A 22,167-nucleotide genomic window follows, 5' to 3' on the forward strand; every position below is an offset into this window, starting at 1 on the left:
TATGACCTTGTAATTTAAGATTATTTTATATGTGCAAAGGGCACTTCTAATGTATAGTTAATGCTGGAGATTTTCCAAACTTTCAGGACTGATTTTGCAGACCTTACTGTGGGTCTTCTAATATAGTATGCAAGTGCATTTGCATGCTATTTAACTGGAAATATAAAAACAACTTAGTGTTTAAAGTGATATAAATCCTCCAGTCATGGCAAGACCCTGTGAATTACCTTCTAAAAGTCCATAAGGATTTCGGATCAGTAGTCTGAATTAAGGATGGAAGATGTGAAAAACAAAACATTACCAAAAATCATGCTCATCATCTTCAGTTTATTTGCAAAGATGCTCTCCAATAAAAAGAAAATTAGAAGGAAGGCTCCAAAAAGTACTTTCAAATATCACTTCCATACTTTTTCTGTGTTTCACCAACTCTGATTCTCTCACACTTTCTCTATGACAGAAGAGAATCTTACATTATGCATATTTCATTTTCCTTCCACCTTCTTCCGTGCTACAGTAGAGATTTTCATATTCTAGTGGCCAAAGCTGATTGTGGTAAATATTGCACATTCACAGAGGCAAAACCCAGTACCTGATAGATCCTCACCACAGGCTCTGCTATAAGGAAACAGAAGTCATTCTTGCTTTTGCCCAAAGGAACATTCATTTGATTAATGCACGCTAGAACAGCCTCTGTAAGATGGGATGAACATATTTCCTCAAAATACTTTAGAATCAAGATATAAAACAGGAGAAGGAAGATTCAAGTTCATGAAAGGGTCTGCTCTGAATAGCCGTCTCTAACCAATGGGAGAAAGAGAAAAGCAGAATTAGTCCCTTATCTTTAGCTTTCTGTATGTCCATGTTTTCCTTAAAAAAAGGAGATGTTAATGTCCTACAATAAAACATGTTTCTTCTCAGGCAAATAAGATGATTCATCCACCCTCAGATATTTCAGTTTGCCAAAGAAAACTAAAAAAGTCATTCCATATTGTACCCAAAAGTAGATTGAGTTAGCAGTTTGGCCAGGAAAATTATACTCCAAGTAATTATGCTATACAATGTCTGCTCTTAACTGCAAAGAAATAATTGAGGTAAGTCTCTGGAAAAGAAGACATCTCTATCACCCTGTGTGACTGCTTTGTAATACAGTGAAATAAATCTGTTTCAGCAGCACCTGAAGTGCACTGGCTCTGCATGAGTGGTACAGCTCCAGGGAGCAGACTCATAGACAGCTGCCAGCATTTCACACACAACTGCTGCTTGACTCAGTAGCCTACCCACTCATCAGAAGCAAGCAGGAAAACTCCAGGAGTAAAGGAACTTGTCTGAAACACCCCTTTTCCAAGCTTCTCTGAAGCACCAATCTGAGATGCTGCTCTTAGGTTTACCCATCAGTGCCAGGGGGCAGCTGGAGGAGTGGAAGGTGGTTAACCACTTGGACCTTGGAGTGTGACTGCAAAGTCATCCTACTGCCCACCATTTCTTCACAACAAACCCCCTTAAACAGCCAAACAGTGGAGTTATCAGATGCCAAAGCTTTCCTTTTGGGAACAGTGGGGAAGGAAGTTTCTTAGATTCTCCCTCTCAGCAGACCTCTGTGCTTTCCTCTAGGGGAAAAAGAGGGTAGGAGCTTCCCAAACCCATTTCCTTTCTCCCCTTCCCAAGGGATGAAAAGCAGAAGAACCACCAAAAGCAGGTGGAGCATCCCATTCCTGGGAGGAAGTATCAGTATATGCTGAGTGACACTGTTTTTAGGAAAGCTCTACTCCTGTTCATATCTGAGGAGCTGCTTGCACTGCACACGTATCTGAGGTAGGGCTCCTAGTCAAATATCCATTTCCCTTCATACTGCTCTGACCTAGTGTCATCCCACTTGTCTGGCCCTTCAAAGAAGATAGAGGACACTAAACAAAGCACAATCAGGCCTGAGCACAGAGTTTTACCAGCTAGAAAACAGCTCAAACCTAGGCTCTGATCCAGGTTTAACACCCAGGAAAAGCTGACCTTGAGACAGGAGTTATGCCACAACAAAAAGAAATAAGATTAATTATACCAAAATGTACAAAAATAATGACAATAAGATATTGGTTATCCAATCTCAATTTTTTGCACGGAACACACCACTTCAGGGCTTCTGCGATACTGAAAAGCAATAGATTGTGACATTTAGTCACCAGTTACCCAGAGAACAAGCAGATGCTGAAACACCTGGAATTATGGCACTCTGAGATGCTTCTGTTCCTACATACTACGCAAATTTGTTTGGAGCTTCTCTAACTGGAAATTACCAAACTTGTGAAAAAAGTTGTGTCTACCTCAAGTGAAATGAGCATTAAAATGCAGTCAGACCCCCACTGTCTGAAAACCAGATCCTTAATCTCCAACTCCAGTGGTTTGCAAGACATTGTTACATTCTTATTGGAAATAAAACTGAACAGCACAGCGTGAAGTTGGTAAAGCCGATGTGATGTACAAGTCTGCTATTTCACAGCTTTCCAAAAATAGAAACAAATTGACAGAGGCAGTACATTTTCCAATCACTGCTCATGAGCCAAAAATTTTCAATCACTGGTTATTTAAGATTCACACAGACATGCACTATATTTCTAGGATATGCTCCAGAGATTAACTAACCTTTCCCTGAAAACAAAACTAATGCGCAGCAAAATTTACCCATCACATACCAACCAATGGATTTAATTCCATGTTAATAAGACCACTGACAAATATACTTCAGACCTATCTACTGAACTTACATACATTAGAAATAATGCTGTTCAAGGCTAGTAGTTCATCTTTACATTCTGCAAGAAAACAGAAGCACAAGGAGCATCCAGTTCCCCTTGCAACACCTTTCAGGATTTAAAGATGTATTTCTGTTCTGCCTGAGTCAAAACCAAAACCCTGAAATAATTTTTTGAAGGATCCGCATAAGTATTTTTTCAGATTGAACCTCAAAATTCCTACCAAACTCATCTGGATTAGGAACTTCTGTGAGCACACTGCAGGTGAGGGTCATAGTCTGAGGTGTGGGAGATCCAGACAGGTTTCTGCACTGCCCAAACTTTGACTTTTGGAGAAGCAAGAGATTAATTCCAGTTTAGAGCTGGGATATGAACTGCATCTTCAAATTTAAGTGCAGTGCCAGAAGCACCATACCTTCTAGAAGAACGGAAAATAAGTTACATTTGTTTCCCCGCCATTCACTTCCACCCAAAAATGCATTGCCAAAGTTGTTAAACTCATGAAAATTTCCAGGTTCTATAAAAAGAATATTCTTCACCCAGACCCTTAAAAACTCCAAACAGCTCTATAAAATGCCTGTAAAATATACCAGCCCAAATCAAAGTAGTAGCTAATCTAGTTGACCAAGAAAAGTATGAGTGTGCCAGGGGAGACACTGAACTGAAATATTCAGCATTTTCTTTAGAAATATGCAGGAAAGCTGCTCGTTTCACCCTAACATAACAGAAACCAGAAGACTGAGGACAAACAACTAGCAAAGTGACTGTAAGACTCATAGCTCAAAATTTTGAAAATGCCAGCAAGGCTAGACAGGTAACAGAACCTGCAAGCATCCAGCCAGCACAGCATCATGAGAAATCTTTAAGTCTTTTTTTAATGTTTATTTGTAAACCAAATAAAAAAATAGAAGCATAGAGACCTGGCTAATAAGTTGTGAGCAAAGTGTGATAACAGGCTGGTAGGCAAGAGGCATGGCAGTCATGCAACAAGGTCAAAGCAGCATCCATTGAGCAAAAGACATCTAAAGTCAGTCGCAGATATAATCTGCCATCAAAAAGGCCTAGCGGACAGATTTTCTACAATTCTTTGACCAATGCTCAGCCCCAAAAGGCACCAAAGTAGTAAGCCAAGGTTACAGCCATTTGGCTTACATAAAACCTAATCAGAAATAAACAAATATTGATTCATTAGTATGGGGTACCTTGTAGGGTCAGACATTGTATGCCTTAGTTTTATTTCCAAAACAAAATTCTTTTGACTGAGAACATTATAAAATTCTGACTTGATCAGAAATTGAAATTTCTCTTCCGTTAGGAAATTCCAATCCACAAGCATTTGTTTCCATCTCAAGGCAGATTAAGATGTTGAAGTACTTCAATTTTTACTGAATGTAAAGTTGTCCCCTCCCTCCAAATCTTGAGGTGTCAAAACACATTGTCAGAGCTCAAGCCTAAAATGCTTCTATTGCATGTAAAGCCTCTGGGGAGATGGAGCTGGCATCCCTCACAGCCTGGACCTTCCAACCCAACTGTATTTCCTGTGACTGCTGCAGTCACAACACTCCCTTGATGCATAGAACCATAGAATGGTTTGGGTTGGAAGGGACCTCAAAGATCATCTAGTTCCAATGCCCCTGCCATGGGCAGGGACACCCTCCACTAGACCACATTGCCCAAAGCCTCATCCAGCCTGGCCTTGAACACTTCCAGGGAGGGGGCATCCACAGCTTCTCTGGGCAACCTGTTCAGGTGCTTCACCACCCTCATAGTGAAGAATTTCTAATATCTAATCTAAATTGACCCTCCTTCAGCTTAAACCCATTACCCCTTGTCCTGTCACTACACTCCCCGATAAACAGTCCCTCACCATCTTTCCTGTAGGCCCCTTCAGGTACTGGAAGGCCACAGTTAGAGCTCCCCGGAGCCTTCTCTTCTCCAGGCTGAACAACCCCAACTCTCTCAGCCTGTCCTCATAGGAGAGGTGCTCCAGCCCTCTGATCAGCTTCGTGGCCCTCCTCTGGACTCCCTCCAATGCAGGACAAAGTGCTGCCTTGTTTTGTACAGAGAGGCCAGGCTATGGAGAAAAGGGACATGCCTTTGCCTAGTGTACTACAGCACTACACACAGACTGACAACTGGATTCAAAATATTTTCTCAGTGCAATATCAAGATGTTTCAGCCTTCCAACATTTTCCTATTGAATATTTTAGTTTTTTAGAAACCAAATGCCAGGCACTCAAATTCACAATCTTTCATCAATATTAGCATATTCTTAGCATTTTATTAAGCCAATGGTTCCAGTTAGTGCATATTACAGCGAGTGCAATGTTACAAATAACAGTATAGTAATGCTGGTGCATTTGAATGCAGTGAAAATTTTACTGGTTTTACCAGGATTTTATCCACAGTTTGAAAAAATAAAATAAAACCCATTAAAAAAATAAGAAAGGAAAAGGCACTACTGGAGATAGGGGTGACAATTCATCTGATTCTGTGTCATTTTTATAATCCTAGCTTTTGAGCTTCTGTGGTCTTATATTGATTTTCTCTGTTCTTTCTCTCCTTTTTCTTTTTAAGTTATGGAAAGTGAACACATTTAATATAAAACAGATTTTGCTTTATTTTTTCAGGTAAGCCTGTTAAAAGTAGAGAATGCTTCATCTACTGCACACAAAAAAGCATAACATTAAGCATTTGACATTAAATCTTGGTAGATAAATATCGTCTCTATTTAATTATCTGTTCAAAATTGATAGAAGGGTAGCATCAGCTTTTGAAAATCTCAGCAGCAAAGCTCCCACTGGTAGCAGTGGGTCTAGGATCTCACTCAAAGTTTTTACAATGATTATTTTTTTCTTCTTGAACAAGCAATATCTCTTTGTGCAATAATTGGCAGCTATTAGTGTCAGTTTGGCAGATACAAAGCTGCATGGGTCTGTGGGAAATTTATGCCTCCCAACATGCCCTGCTAAATTTAAACCTGTTGCATAATACACAGATTCATTGTCATGCACGTAACGTGGCTAAGAATATCTAAAGTTCAAGGGAAGTTAATGTGCATGCAGACTAAGAAGGAGAGTTTAAATGCATTTTGGGCTTTACCACATGGAATAAAAAGCATTGATGACTCCCTTTAGTAAAACTACCCATTCTTGCAATCACTTCAGCAAACGTACATTTCACTCACATACCACAGTGGCACAAAGCACCACTGACATTAAAAATAGGAAACCAGGAAAAGACAGACTTGCTTTTTGATTCTATTAAGCCATCATTTCAGTCCTAGCTCTGGGGGCACACTGGTCTAAAGCAGTTCTGCGGAACTCTGAGGCCTGCTTTTTCCTCCAAAAGTAAGAACTGGCAAACTTATCTCCAATATGCCCTTCCATATTCCACTTTTTCTTTCACAATACCTATAAGAAAAGATCTCCTTTTCTGCTTGATCTTGAAGACTGTGGAAAACCTTTCTTGTAATTCAGCATTTTTACTTCTGGTCTGAGCCTGAATGCAAGAAAATACAGCACAGGTCAACATCATTTAATTACCTACACCTCTTCAGAAACTTAAAATATCGGTTTAATCCTAGATGAATGTTCTAGCCAATTTTTATTACCAATCATTACAAAGAACACAAAATAAGGTTTGATGAAGTTCCATCCCTTTGGTCTTCATCTCCAGGGAGAAAAACAGAACCTGAAAACTTTCAAACAAAATGGATCAAAGTTCAGTATTTCAACAGTAGAAAAAAGATTAAATATGAATATTTTGAAAAACATTAAAAAGCACTTGGAAAATTCTGGTGATTGTTCTCATTTATTGTTAATTACTTCAAACCAGAGATAGGGTTGACAGGAAAACCTCGAAGAATGAAGTCCATGGTAACATAGGTGGTGATTGGATCAAGACAAAAATAACCAGAGAGGAGGAAGAATAAGAGACAATTGGAAATACTGTGAATAGTTCCAAGCAAGAACTAAGCCCGGGGTGGGGTGCAGGGCAGGAATTCACCTGAAATAGTGTTTGTTCAGCATTTTATAAATGTTTCTAGGCTTTGTCTTGCATATCATTATACCCTTGCCCTGATTACTGTACCCATACAACTGAACCAGAAGCTCTAACTGAAGGCAATTTCTGCAAGCACATAGCAACATGATCTAGCCATGGGCTGAGTCAGATCCCAAGGAATCAACATCTGCCAGCTGTTTGGGACACAGCTTTTCAGGGGAAACAGGCAAACCAAGGTGTATCAGCCCCTTAAGTAATCAGCTGCCAAAGACAATTTTAGCCAACCTCAGAAAAAGCTACACTAGGAAACCTGGTGAGATGGTGTCATTGTCTCACATAGATAACACCTGAAAAGGACCACACAGCTGAAGACCATGTGTAGAAGACTCACTAAAGCACCCACTGAGGTGGCTTAAGCCTAACATGACACCTCCAGAGAGGCTGCAGAGGTAGTTAATACACTGCCTACGCTTTTCATAAAAGTAAGGATTTCATAAGCTTCCTAGACAGAAGCAAAAATCACTCTTTGCCTTTTGCAATGTATTTCAGTTCTTTTTCTCAAGGCCTGGCACAATTCAGCATTCAAGTTATTCTCTGCTAATACTGTTCTTCACTTACTCTCTTTGCTTTGCCACAATACTTGACTTGCTTTTTGGTGTTCTTCCATCTATCTGACCCACCTTTTAAATGGGTCAGTCAAGAAAAATTCTCTTTCAACAAGTCCCTTGTTAAAACCCACCTTCCAGAAGACAGTGAAAACTCTGACTTTCATGAAACAAGTCCTTATAAAAACAAACACACAGCAGAGTAGTGGAAATATGACAAACACAAGTCAAGGAATTCTTATTTACTGTCACCTGCTGCTCCTGCCCCCAAGTAATATCTACACTACACTATCTGTACAATGAAGTAACTAGTACCTCATGCCTACTCATGAGCTATATTAATATTAGACGGCAATAGGATAACAATAATGATAAAGTACAAGGGCTATGACCAAAGACCAGGCTAGTAAATGCCGTTAATGTAATGCAGTAACCACAGCCATTGAGGTTGGATTATTCTATTAAGTAACTACAGTTTGCTACTATCTGGTAGATATTTTATATGCCTCTAATTCACTTAATGCTTTTTATAGCACTATAATTGGATAGTTCTAATAGCTTGGGATCTCTTCCATATGAAATATTTGTGACTATCATTGCTATAGGAAGAAATGCTCAGAGAAATAAGAACTCCTCAGATAACAACAGAAGAGCAGAAAGCATTAACACTACAGAATAGAGTTGTTGCACCAGAGTGTTCAGTGCCTTCATGACAATATATCATGCTCTGAAACAGTGAGTTCAGGCAGTAAACAGATCAGGGCAGGGATACTGCTGGGGATGTAACAACTATTTTGTATATGCTCCTCAAATTGTAAATTTCAATGCACAAGAAAACAAATAGCATTATTGCCCCATTGCAATGGATGTTGGTCTTTCCCTCCCTGACACATCCCATCAGAGGGGGGTGCTCTATCCCAAATGCTTTGACATTGTAAGTGCTCAATCAGACAAGGCCTCCAAAGTTCTACCCTAGCAGAACATGCTGCTTGGAAATCAACTTATTGGTACCAAATTCAGACAAACTGAGTGGAGTCAGAGATTCCATTTCAAATTCTTTAACCATTCAATATGTAATGTCAGAAGGAAAACATTTTAGATGTAGGTGCAAAACATCTTACCAAGATATGCTTCAATTTCATATGGATCACATGGAGATGGATCTATTGAAGCATTACTTTCTAAGCTTTGGTATTCTAAAGGAATGTGGTTGATCTGAGAGAAAGGATAAATACAGAAAGATAGCACTACAGGTTTATATTAACTGTTGAAATTAGTCAAATTATTTTTTTATTTGAGCTTGGTAGAGCAGTTTTAAAATCACAGATAAATTTGGACAAATATGTTTTTAAAATGGGGTAGGCCTGTCTGGCTGTCTCATTATTTAGCGGATCCCATGTTTGTTCTAACAAGGAATAATAAACTAAGGGATTAATTTTAAGCTTTAAAAAAATCCCACTCCTCTGAAAGAAAAGAGAACTAGTGTCATGTTGCAGTAATCTCTTATATTACCTGGAGGGCTGAATAGTATAGACTGGTAGAATTTCTTCAAGACCAGCTTTTAAAGGCTCATTCTACTTGCATCCTTCTGTGATTGTCTGTGCAGCTTTCAGTCTTTGTTCAGTAGCTGCTGTTGTGTTTTCCCTCAGTATCAGTCTAGCTATCACAAAGCACAGAATTACTTTACGAAAAGGTGTTGAACACAAAAATCCATCATAAACAAACAGCAGTTTAAAAGAATTAAAAGTTTGTCAGATACTACTATTAGGATCCCTATTTAATCACTACTTTGTTCTGGTCCGTGCATCTCAATCTCCTTCACTTTCTTTATTTGCCTGGTCTCTTGAATCAGAGCAGACAAGTTAACACTGTTTCCTTCAGCACATACTCCTGGCTCGTGTATCTGGCAAAGAATTTATTCAACTGCTCACTAATAAGCAAAGAGAAGAGACTCTATCACTAAAATAATCTTGAAACCCTCCATCTGTTATAGACAGTGTGTTTCTATTTAAACAAATACTGGGAATGAACAATTTATTTTTCTGTTTACTTGCTAACCCAAACCCTGTGCATTTCATAACAATAGAAGAACCTACAGATGAGTAACTGTAATCCCAGAGACTCAATACAACATATATTTCTAAGTTGTCAATAACTTTAGAGCCTAAGCACCAGCAAAAACCAAAGCCTCAAATATCCTAAAGCGCTCTTAGTGAGAAGCGTCCAGTATTTTAAACTTCATTCTAACCCTTCAGGGTAGAACACAGAAAATTTGAAGGTCCTGCTGACATTTTCTTTCTAGGGTTGGAGAGTTAATTACTTTGAGAAGAGTCAATAGCACAATTAGGGTCATCACTATCTCAGCTTCTGAATTGCTCCTTGATCAGTACCAGTTGCTTAGATCTTGGAAAAAGGAACACACACTCAGCAGCTAGTGCAACAGTCCTGACCTCATTCTGGGTCCTTTAGCACCATCCCAAAATAAATTACATTCTTAATGAAATGCAGAAACTGATACAAATGCTAACACTTTCCTTAGATGTGGTCTACCCATCAAAGACCTGAAGAGAATGACTGAATACAGGTTAGGGCTAAGACCAGCTCTTCACATATTTACCAGGATTTTTTGAAGTCACAAACAACATGAAACTACTGCATTATTATAATTGACCTTATCTACCTGTACAGTGAAAGCCACATCTTCTTGGCAAGAATTTGCTTGGGTTTTTTTATGATCAACAACAGGACCCATCAACCATCTGGTGATCAGCAGCCAAAGCCCAGGAAACAAGCTGGAGTCTACCACCAATGCAGGATGTACAGACAACATCTCAGAGAGAGCTGGGGACTGGAGCAGAGACACATATATACTCACATCACACAGTTCAAGCCAAGCTTAGGTGATGGGTCTGAGCTTAAATGGGCTTCTGGGCAGTGGGCAGAGTGTATGTGGGTGGGGGTCCCAGCTGGGGGCACTCAGGGCAATCACAGCAATCACAGCCTGCAGGTGCCCACAGGGCTCTGACACATACCTGAGTGTATGCATACATGTTCAAAGGGTTGATTACAGCTTAGAGTCAATAAAAAGCCATCCTTGTGTCCTGGATCTATTGTTTCTTGTATTAGCACAGAGGGAAGTAGTTTGGATTATGTGCTTCAGAAATCTGGGAGGAGAAAAAAATACATTGCTCTCTCAGCTAACTCATTTTTTTCTCTGAGAAATGCAAGTCTGTACAAAAGCTTATACCTGCAGCAACAGGTTTCTGAGAGCGCTGAAGCTCTTTAGCAGTCTGACAGCCTTATTCCCATTGAAGGCAATGGTAGTTTTGCAATTTAGTGAAGGCAGGGTGTGACTGAGGAAGTCAGGAAAGGACCTGAAAGCCTTCCTAGGCTGATCTCCCTAATGTGCCTAGCATGCAGGTGTTGAGCGGCACTGGCTGCTCAAATGGCACCATCTTAGACAACTGCGAGTCAGCCCAGAAATATTCACCCCCTTTGAGTATGCTCCCATGTGATGAACAGGGACTGCCATCACCTATGGACCCTCTGGGAGAAGGACCTCCCATGGGGTGCTGCAGTGCTTCTGGAGGAGGCGTCTCTGGGTCAGGCAATCCAGTCTTTGGTTTGAGGGGGTCTGGTTTGAGACCCGGGTTGAGACCACAGGGGCCATAGCTGAGCCCAGGCCTGGCTGCAATGTGGTGGAGCTGAGTGGCCAAGCACTCAGCCAAAAGCAGCTCCCTCGGGCAGGGGTTGGTCTCTCTGCGCAGTGGGACAGGGCAGCCTGCACTACACCAGCTCTGAGTTAGCCCTGGCACTCGCATTAAAGAAATCATGGAAGAAAGTGTCTCCCTCTGCTGTCAGAGCAGCTCTGAGATTCAGTCTCAAACACCTGAAGGCCAAGTTCCTGAATTTTTTGAGGTGTATTTTACCTGGTCCATTAAAAACAAGCATGAGGCAGGAGCAATGACTGCTTTTTTTTTTTTTTTTTTTTTTTTAGTCTTTCCCTTTCTTTCCTCTTTCCTCTAAACAAGTATTAAGCAATAAATGTTATAATTTTCCTATGAATGCAATTTAGGAATTTCTTTCAACAGAGTTCCCAGGAGACTGTTCCTTTCTTTCAGCCTTGCAGGCCTCTACATGCAGAATGCAGGTGCAGGGAGATGGAGCCAGAGAAGGAAAGAAACAAGGGCAGATATGATGCCTGAGTCACATTCAATATCTGATTGAGTAGAAGGATTCTTAAGCTGCCTCAATTCATTTGCATTTTACCATAGGAAATAAGTAGTCCTAAGACACTTAGGAAGAAGGTCCAAAACAAGAAAGCTGAGTCACAACAAATATTGAGCTATCCCCCAACATATTTCTATTTTCAAACTTTATGGTCCCTTCAGGGCTAGAGAGAGCAGGGACCTCTCCTGCCCTCTCTGTCTCAGCAAAGACATCCAGACACTAAAGCATCTTAAAGTAATTTTTTTTCTTTAATCTCATGACTCCTTCCTTTCAGCAATTGTGTATGGATATGCTGCTTAGGAAACATAGAATAATTTCCCCTCTTTGCTGCTCTGCCCATACTTCTCCTGCCTGATGCTGTAACATCATAGCGCTACAGACCCCTCCAGAGCCTGTGAACTTTAGCAAGTCAGTCCAAACTTGAGGTCATGAATGAAGGAAAAAACAAAGGCTGGATGAAATGTGTTGAGTCTTTCTTCCTTTCTCTGCTGTATTCCTCTGTGTGCAATGGCTCGGTGGTGCTTTGAAAAGGAAAGCGATGACTCAGGGTAATCATTGAGCTGAGTGTGGGTGCCCGAGCATCTCAGATAACTGAGATTTTGCTGCCACCGTGTGTTCACCCTGATCTCGCCCACGATTGGCTCTGCTGTGGAAGCGCCATCGTAGGACACCAGGGAAAAAAGGTCCATCTTCTGAGAGGGGGGAAAAAAAAGGTCTTCATGCAAAACTACTCACATAGATGTGCCCTCGGTCAAACCCTAAGGATAACTGGTCAAGACCAACTGAGTTTGATGCACATTTGGAGAGCAGCAGTAGCTGTTCTCAGTAAGTAGAGGCTCACCAGTTTTGCCCAGTTTCAGATGATCTTCAGTGTTTTCTGATGGCTCTGCACTGGTTGCCCAGTGTCATCCATTAGACATGAACAAACAGTAGTACTCAAGGCAGAAATAGCTACTTCACAAAACAGCAGCTTTGAGCAGGTCTCTTCAATTTCCTCCCACAGGATTGACAGTTGATGGTGGTTTTAAACATTTAATAGCATTCACAACTGAAATCACTGGAAATGGTTTAAAATAATGTCAGTAGGATCAGCTCTTCAGGCACCACATGGCACAGGGAAAAGGCTTTACGTAGTCTGAAACTGTTCTGACAGAGTCCTTTGGTCACCACATGTCACAGACACAGACGTGAACACCCTGTTAAGCCCAGCTCTTCAAGAGCATATACTAGCAATGGAAATGCCTCTGGAGTTTCTTATACTTGACGTGGGTGGAAAACCAAGAAGACACTCTTTAAGTAGGGGATTTTAAAGGTTTCCTCTGGACATCTACTGAAGTTAAGTGGGAGAGACATTAAACTTCCTTTCCAGAAATCCTAAAGCACACATCTTCCTGAAGTTATCCTGTAGCATCCCCTGTGAGGCACAGGCTGATTTGGCCCAGTGCAGGACTGGAATCCATAACATCCCAGTACAGATCAGTGTGCTGGCTAATGAACCTGGCTGCCAGCCAGTAAACCCTGGGCTCACAAATATGGTGTGAACCACAATGCTTTCTTTTTTAGCTCTTTCAGAAGAGGACAGTGTTATTCTACAGTGCCAGCAGACCTGGAACAAATCATTAAGTACAGAAATGAGAAAGTCCCAGTGACATGGTGACCGAGTTTTTCCTAGAGGTCTGCTAAAATTTGTGGATCTAAACAGTAAATACAGTAAGGTCTTCAGTAAGCATGATTATTTCAGGCAAGGTGACCCATGGGAGTGAGATCTTTTTTGTCAGTCCGTTTCCCAACAGACAGACACATTCAAAACACAACCACCATAACCAGCACCCTCATTGCCAGTCTAGGGAGGAACAAAGACTAATTAATTCAATAAAGGCCAAATTATTCACTCACATTACAAGCATGACATTGGAGAGAATCCCAGCTGTATCCAGCGGTAACTTCACCTAGCTTGTTGGATATTACAGTTGCCTCTGAGAGAGCATTTTCTGTTTATTTTCAAGGGCTTGAGCAATTGTCATTCTGAACACTCTCTTCCACACACATTTGAACTGCCTAATGCAGAACAAAGATGTCCTACATTCTCATTCCACCTTATATTGCTGAATTACAAAGAGAATGACTCTAAACCATATGTGAACAGAAAATCTACTTCTCCTTGACTTTTGCAGTGGTAGACTCCCTGTACAATTTGCTAACATTCTCAGGAATCTGCTTGTCTTGGTGCTTCTGGTTTTTAAATCTTTCTTTTTAAAAAAAAAAAAAATCATCTGAATCCTTCAAGTAAAGGTCATTTCCTCTCACTGTGTTATTGAAAGAAATTAGATGAGAGAGCTATTTCTATAAACTCCACCCGCACATACTCTGCTGAGAAGGGCATGCATTTGAGTAATCTGCCTACACTATTATGGAAAAAGCACTGACAAAAACTGACTTGCAACCATGACAAAGGTTCTCATTAACAGGGGGACATAGGCAATTCCTTCATTTTCTGGTCCAAAGAGTGAAAATCGGTAACATCCTCCACTTAACAGTTAAATTAAGGGTATGCTCAGAATAAAAACTAAAAAAAAAAAAAAAACAAACCCCAAAGGTTGACCTGTGTAATGTAGATCGGTCTCAGTTTTATCCAAATTAAGAAACTTATCACATATCCTTATAAACCAGTTTCAACTCACAGGTAATGAGCTCCCATTCAGAAAAGCCAATGGGACAGACAGCAAGATCTAATGGACTGCACACAGGCAGAGAGCAATACTTCCAGAATTATATTTCTAGCTCCAACAGATCTGTCAATCTCTTACTGATTCCAAAACCTTATCTCTATACAATGGAGAGAATAATGTTAAACTGGGATCAGGAGGAGAAAGGTTTATGATTTTAATTCTTCATTCTTCAGCATTCTCCTGGAGAAACTGGCTGCTCATGGCTTGGACAGGTGTACGCTTCGCTGGGTAACAAACTGGTTGTATGGCCAGGCCCAAAGAGTTGTGGTGAATAGAGTTAAATCCAGTTGGTAGCTGGTCACAAGTGGTGTTCCCCAGGGCTCAGTACTGGGGCCCGTGCTCTTTAATATCTTTATCAATGATCTGGACGAGGGGATTGAGTGCACCCTCAGTAAGTCTGCAGATGACACCAAGCTGGGCAGGAGTGTTGATCTGCTTGAGGGTAGGAAGGCTCTGCAGAGGGATCTGGACAGGCTGAATCGATGGGCTGAGGCCAATTTATTGATTTAACAAGGCTCAGTGCCGGGTCCTGCACTTGGGTCACAACAATCCCCCGCAATGCTACAGGCTTGGGGAAGAGTGGCTGGAAAGCTGCTGGCAGAAAAGGACCTGGGGGTGTTGGTTGATAGCCGGCTGAATATGAGCCAGCAGTGTGCCCAGGTGGCCAAGAAGGCCAACAGCATCCTGGCTTGTATCAGAAATAGTGTGGCCAGCAGGAGTAGGGAAGCGATCGTCCCCCTGTACTCGGTACTGGTGAGGCCACACCTTGAGTACTGTGTTCGGTTTTGGGCCCCTCACTACAAGAAGGACATTGAGGTGCTGGAGTGTGTCCAGAGCAGGGCAACAAAGCTGGTGAAGGATCTGGAGCACAAGTCTTACGAGGAGCAGCTGAGGGAACTGGGGTTGTTTAGCCTGGAGAAAAGGAGGCTGAGGGGAGACCTTACGGCTCTCTACAACTGCCTGAAAGGAGGTTGTAGCCAGGTGGGTGTTGGTCTCTTCTCCCAAGCAACAAGCGATAGGAGAAGAGGAAATGCCCTCAAGTTACACCAGGAAAGGTTTAGTTTGGATAGTAGGAAAAATTTCTTCACCAAAAGGATTATCAAGTATTGGACCAGGCTGCCTAGGGAAGTGGTTGAGTCACCATCCCTGTAGGTATTGAAAAGACATGTAGATGTGGCACTTAGGGACATGGTTTAGTGGTGGACTTGGCAGTGCTAGGTTAACAGTTGGACTTGATGATCTTAAAGGTCTTTTCCAACCTAAATGATTCTATGATTCATTTTGTACTAGAATACACCAAAAAAGCACAGAAATCCTCCTATAGCTGGCAAACTTGATGCTTCCAAATATCATCTTGCTCAGATAAACATGTGCTTTGGATCTTTCAATGTACTTCATATTTAGGTAATAAACCTAGAACAAAATTTCTGATTACTTGTTCATCTCCTTTTGTTTCTGGAGGTCCTTTCCCTACTACAGGTTCTCTGGGCTCGATCTCCTTACACCACGCCCATCTGCTTTTTTTTTTTCTTTCTATCTTCCAAGAAAATCAAAACATTATGAGAACTAACTCCTAAATTAATTCCTAGGATAACTTTTATATCTTGTTTCAGCCCAGGGCACATTTGATGGCATTCTGAACTCCAGGAAACAGTCCATTAGGCATGAAACAACAACTGATCACTGCTCATAGCAATAACATTTAACACCAGATCCTGACAATGACAAAAAAGAGAAACTACAAGACAATATTAACTAACATATGGATATCCAGCTATTTAACATTTGATCTGCTTTACAGATCTGCTTACAGCTCTTTATGAACACAGATCCTTTTCAGTCCTTCTTATAACTATTTTATTTCACTTCACTCCTATTAATGTATTTTGCCAGAGACCTTGTGCTGCAATAGCCTTATATATTAACACTTTGGTATTCCTGTATATTAGCTGTCATACTAAAATTATTGCGCCTCCCACACAGAGGTACTGACTACAAGCAATTGATACTGGCATATTTCTTTACAGTTCAATAACTCCAGGTAGAAAATCATTTTTCTACCAAGTTAAAATTAATCATCATTGTTACAAAAGTTGGAGTAGTGTCTACTGCCCAAGCAGAAACTATTATACACTTTGTTTAGGTTATGAAACTGCCTTCATCCTAGTTTTTTCTGTCACTGAAGCTAGCTTTAGAAATCAAATGGGAGCCTGTCTTCTTCTCAAAAAAAAAAAAAAAAAAAACCAAAACAAACTAAAGGTATATTCCTAAAATGTGATATATACAGAATTATTTCTAATCTCAGATGAGCTAATCTATGCTGATTAAACTGAGGAGCCTATATGATATTGATAGAAATAGCCAGAAGGAAGAAATATTTTCACTATGGTCTTAGCTGTGCAAAATGCTAATTCCAGCTTCAATTTCCTGTTTTGTGAAAACTAGCTATTGAGTTTGGGCCAACGTTACTGTAGAATCTAAATCTTGAGGGTAGTTACTCTCCCCACATCGTTAACAGGTAGGGAGATTTGATTGTGTCTGGGTGATGAACAGAAGCCCTGGAAGACTTGCCCAAACTCACAAAGGTATTTAAGGATCAAATGTCTCTTTGTTTCAGGTGAAATGTGATTTATATATCAAAAACAAAGGAAGATAAGAATATTTGTAAGTGCATATTTAAGAACTTGAACCTGAACCTCATAACTTAATTGAAATCACACAGAGAGCCTCTGACACAAAAAGGATGTAGTCTAGGTCTTTCAAGTACAGTGCAAGCACATTAGTCCATTTTTAGTGCTACTGAAGAAGTTGAAGTGGTATATTTTTACAAGCCATTGAACAAAGACACTCCAGGAAAATCAGTGTGATTAGGACTTTTACATGCCATTAAAAGCACTAATTATTTCCATTCTGCAATATTCTTCACCATTCCAGCTGCATTTGAAACACATAGGGTCTGGCTTCTCTTCGATATGTGCACTTTTATAAAGCAAGGTTATACACATTCCAAAGTTTGGGGTGTTTATTGCTTTAAAATGATGCACAATTTCGTGATTCAAACTGAGAAAACATAGCCAAGGTCTGTTTGGGTTTTTTTCTTTTTCAGATAGTACAATCTAGTGATTACGTATTATTCACACAAATTAAGAAAAGAGATAAGAGATTGAAGATGGAAAAAAAAAAAGGAGGGGAGAAAAACTTAGCAACATTTTCTTTTTTCACTTCAGAATAAGACAAGCATATACTGTTGAAGGACCAAAACCTACAGTGTGGAAGGAAAAGATCTTTGGAAACCTTTCCTGAGAAATTGTCAAATGTAGAAATGCTCCATATAGTGCTCAAAAACTAGTAAAATGTGTCTTCTGCCAATTACATTCAGATATGGCCATGGCTTGTTTCTAATATAAGACCAGCACATGGATTCAAATATGAATATATTTACTTTTTTCCTGATGTCAACAATCAATATAAAGCTTTACTAAGTAAAAAAGTCTGTGTTAAACAACAGCTAGCAAAAGTAACCCTTTCTGCAAACTTATACCAGTCATTTTTCACACTACCTGAAAAGTCATCCACCTCTGAAATACTGCCCTGTTTGGTTTCCAAAAAATTCATTTCCTAGAACATTTCCAAACACATTTTAAAATCAGTAGAGCTTCTCATACCTTTTATCACAAAGATTTTTGTCTTTATTTCGAAAAACATACTCCACCCTCCAACTGTCCTTCAAGTCTGCTTTCAACTTCATTAAAATGGAAACAAGCTTGAAGACAGAAAAGGAAAGACAAAGTCACAAAGAATTGGAAGCGAACCTCCTGGAGCCTTTTGTACCAACTAAACTCCTATGCCACATCTGGTACCAAAACTCAAAAGGCCGATCCCACAAACAAGCCACCCCAAACACTCTGACAGAGCCAAGGGACTTGGCACGGACCCCCCAGCATGGCTGTTCCACCCATGGCCCCAGCTATCATAGAATCATAGAATCCCTTTGGGTTGGAAGGGACCTTAAAGATCACCTAGTTCCAACCCCCCTCCTACGGGTAGGGACATCCTCCACTAGACCAGGTTGCCCAAAGCCCCATCCAAGGCTTTTAAATAATCTATTTTTACCTGGCTTCCACCTCACCAATGAGTAAATAACTGGGACTGTGAGATTTCTCAAATGACATGCGTGTTCTTAGTCTCAATGTGCATTTCAATAAGGAAACCTGATGCGATTATCAGTAGCAGCCAGAACTCACAGTTTGCAGATTTTTTGTTGAAGGGATATGTATATTCTGACAGATGTTTCTTTTAACATCGCTGGATTGCTAAAAAGCATCACAGTTTCAAAGCTTTTGATACAGTGACCCATAACATCCTTATCAACAAACGGATGAAGTATGGACTAGGTAAGTAGACAGTGAAGTGGACTGAAAACTGGCTGAACTGCTGGGCTTAAAGGATTGCGATCAGTGGCATGAAGTCCAGCTGGATGCCAGACACTAGTGGAGCACCCCAGAGATGTATTCTGGGACCAGTACTGTTTAACGCCTTCATTAATGACCTAGATGATGGGATAGAGTCCTCCGCAAGTTGGCTGATACAAAACTGGGAGGAGCAGTTGATACACCAGGTGGGTGAGCTGCCATCCAGAGGGACCTGGGCAGGCTGGAGAAATGGGCTGACAGGAACCTCACAATGTTCAATAACGGGAAATGTCAAGTCCTGCACCTGGGGAGGGATAACCCCATGCACCGTTCCCCCTCAGGCTAATCAACTGGAAAGCAGCTTGGTAGAAAAAGACCTAGTGGTCCTGATGGACCAGCTGCCCTTGCAGCAAAGGCCAAAAGCATCGTGGGCTGCATTAGGAAGAGCAGCAGCAGGTTGTAGGAGATGATGCTTGCTACTACTCAGCACTGGTGAGACACATCTGCAGTGCTGGGTTTGGTCCTGGGCTCACCAGTACATGAGAAACATGGACATACTGGAGCAAGTCCAGTGAAAGGCCACAAAGATGATGAAGGAACTGGAGCATCTGACATATGAGGAGAGGATGAGAGAGCTGCAACTGTTCAGCCTGGAGAAGAGAAGGCTCTGGGGACTGTTATCAATTTGTATAAATACCTGATGGGGGGAATGAAGAAGAGGAAGCCAGACTTTTCTCAGCAGTCTCCAGTGAAAGGAGAAGAGGCAATGGACACAAATTTAAATACAGGAAGTTCCATTTAAATGTAAGAAACTTCTTTCAGTGAGGGTGACCAAGGACAGGCACAGGTTGCCCAGAGAAGTTGTGGATGGAGTCTCCATTCTTGGACATGATCAAAACCCAGCTGGACATGGCCCTGAGCAGCCTGCTCCAGGGGCCCTGCTTGAGCAGGGGGGCTGGACTAAGCGATCTCCAGAGCTGCCTCCCAGCCCCGGCCACTCTGTGATCCTGCCTGGAGCATTTGGTGCTCAGAAGCATGTTGCACCACCTCAGAAGAAGGCTTCAAAATAAACACTCTACTAGGCTTTGCTTAGCAGATGGTAAGTAACTCCAAGCTTATGAGTCTAAATATTAAGCTTGTTTAATACAAACTCTGGACCATTGCATCTCTCGATTATTAAGACGAAAGGAGCATTTTAAGGGAAAGCATTCTGTTTTCGTATGTTGGTCAATTTGCCCACTTAATAGTTTGGCAACAGAGAGATCTATTTTCCTTTTATGTTTGCAGCTACCATAAGAAAACAGTAATTAGCAGTAAGTAGTCCCTGATCAACTCAGTGGGGTATGTGATAAAAAGAGATGACTCCAAACAATTACATAAAAATGAAACCTATACAAACAAAATTAAAACACACAGGGACTAAACTTTGGCTTTATTCATTTTTTTAAAAAAACTTAATTCCCAATACGGCACACTATTCACTGCTGCATTTAGACCTGTTAAAATTATCCATAATCAAAACACCTAAAATAACTATTGTCACAAAGCTTTCATGGTTTAAAGGTTACCTGCAGCAGATGATTAAATTGCAATGAGCTGCAGTGAGGAGAAAGATCTTTTCTGTGTGACAGTATAATCTGTCTTTTCATGGTTGGTACACAAGAGTCTGCATCCAACACTCCTGGGGTCATGATCTCTGCTATCGGAGGGAAAGGAAAGCGTATCTCTCTGTCACAATATTAATTACAGGTCTGCAGCTATGTAACAAGATTGGGTGAGTTTAGTCAGACTGTACTTCAGGTCTGCAATAATGCAGCACTATCTAGTCTTCCCATATGACATCCTGGATTACAGCTCCCTGGAAAAATGTAATCTCCAGAAGAAACTCGCTCAATGGTTTCCTCCAAATTCCCACCCCTCCTGCTAGCTCTCTCCTGGAGGCTTAATTCTTTAAATTAACTCATTTTTGCATATAATTTTCAGAGAGTAATGTTGAATTTCATATTCTGCCTTTTATATTGCATGCAATCCAGATCCTCATTCATTGTACTGCTACTATCATCACAAACTAAGATGTCTGTAGGTATTTTTCCTGACAGTTAATTCCCATGCTCTCTCCAGTTTGTATGCTCTTACATTTTTGGTTTAGTAATATATTATTTTACTTTCAGGCTTATTATTCATTAATCTATTTTGGACTGCATTGTTCTGTACAAGCTCAGCTTCTGAAAGAGTCTTAATCATGCTCTGACTGCATTTTTCTCATCATTCTCTTTAACTTTCTATTCAGTAAAGACAGCAAATGCAAAAATTATGCTGTTCTGTATCATCATTCAGATGATTTGTATTAATAAAGTGGTTTTAGGGTACTGCTAAGCCTCATGATAGCCCATTAGCAATCTCTTTCCAGAATGAAATTTACTTATAGCTACTTTATGTGTCCTTTATGTTAAATCTAGTGAGCTACTCTGCCTTCGCTTACATGGGTCAAAGGCTAAGACTGACATTTTCAAAAAGAAAACTGATGAAAAGTCTTTTAATAAACTAACCCACCAATAAGGACATCCAACTTCACTCACGGCTGCACTATCGATCGAGGCACTACTTGGCTTAGATGCTGACTGGTGCCAGAAGGAACAGCCAAAGTCCTGTACTTGTTCTTTGCAAGAAACCTAAACCACCATCAACATGCCAGCCTCAGGTATCATTTCATTTTCCTGTCCTCTTTCTTTCACTTTCTCATCCTCAACACAAGACCCAGATTTGCTTCTGGCATATGCTTTTTTATTTTCCTAAAAGATTCCTTATTTTTCCAAGTTTGGCTAGCTCTATTTTTCCATTATGGCAGAACCAGGGATTTCAAGAGTCTTTTTCCTTTCTGCCTAACTATGTTTTAAATCCTCAATACCATACTTGAATATCTACCTTGCTATTCTTGTCCAAAATTTCAAAACAAAACAGGTTTTCACCTACTAATTCTAGCCCTGTGCCACATGGAAGATGTATAGGCCATGCTCTATGCATACTTCACTGGTACCACTCCATGCCATAGCTAACGAGGTAACACAATATCTGGAAATGACTAAAGATGAAAAGAAAATGAACCACTGTCAGAAATCTTATGAACTCCTATATTATTGTCTCCTGAATGTCATCGCTGTGGAAGAATGTGCATAAGTCTACGATATTTGAAGCAACTTACAATGATGAAAAAGATAGAATTATAAATGGAACAGGTAACAAAGGGGAGCTCAGTCATAAACCACTAAGTCATCAAGTCACGACTGTAGAATTTTAACTTGTTAGCCAGCCTCCCTCTTGCATAAATGTTTCTGAGCAATTTCTCTGCCACATGCATATGAAAAATCTATTCTAATAAAGTAAAACCACAGAATGATCAATGTCTCCTCTTGTAGTCAAGAACAAAAACTTCTTTACCACA

The sequence above is a fragment of the Grus americana genome, chromosome 2 (assembly GCF_028858705.1).
Source record: "Grus americana isolate bGruAme1 chromosome 2, bGruAme1.mat, whole genome shotgun sequence".
In the NCBI taxonomy this organism is placed as follows: Eukaryota; Metazoa; Chordata; class Aves; order Gruiformes; family Gruidae; genus Grus; species Grus americana.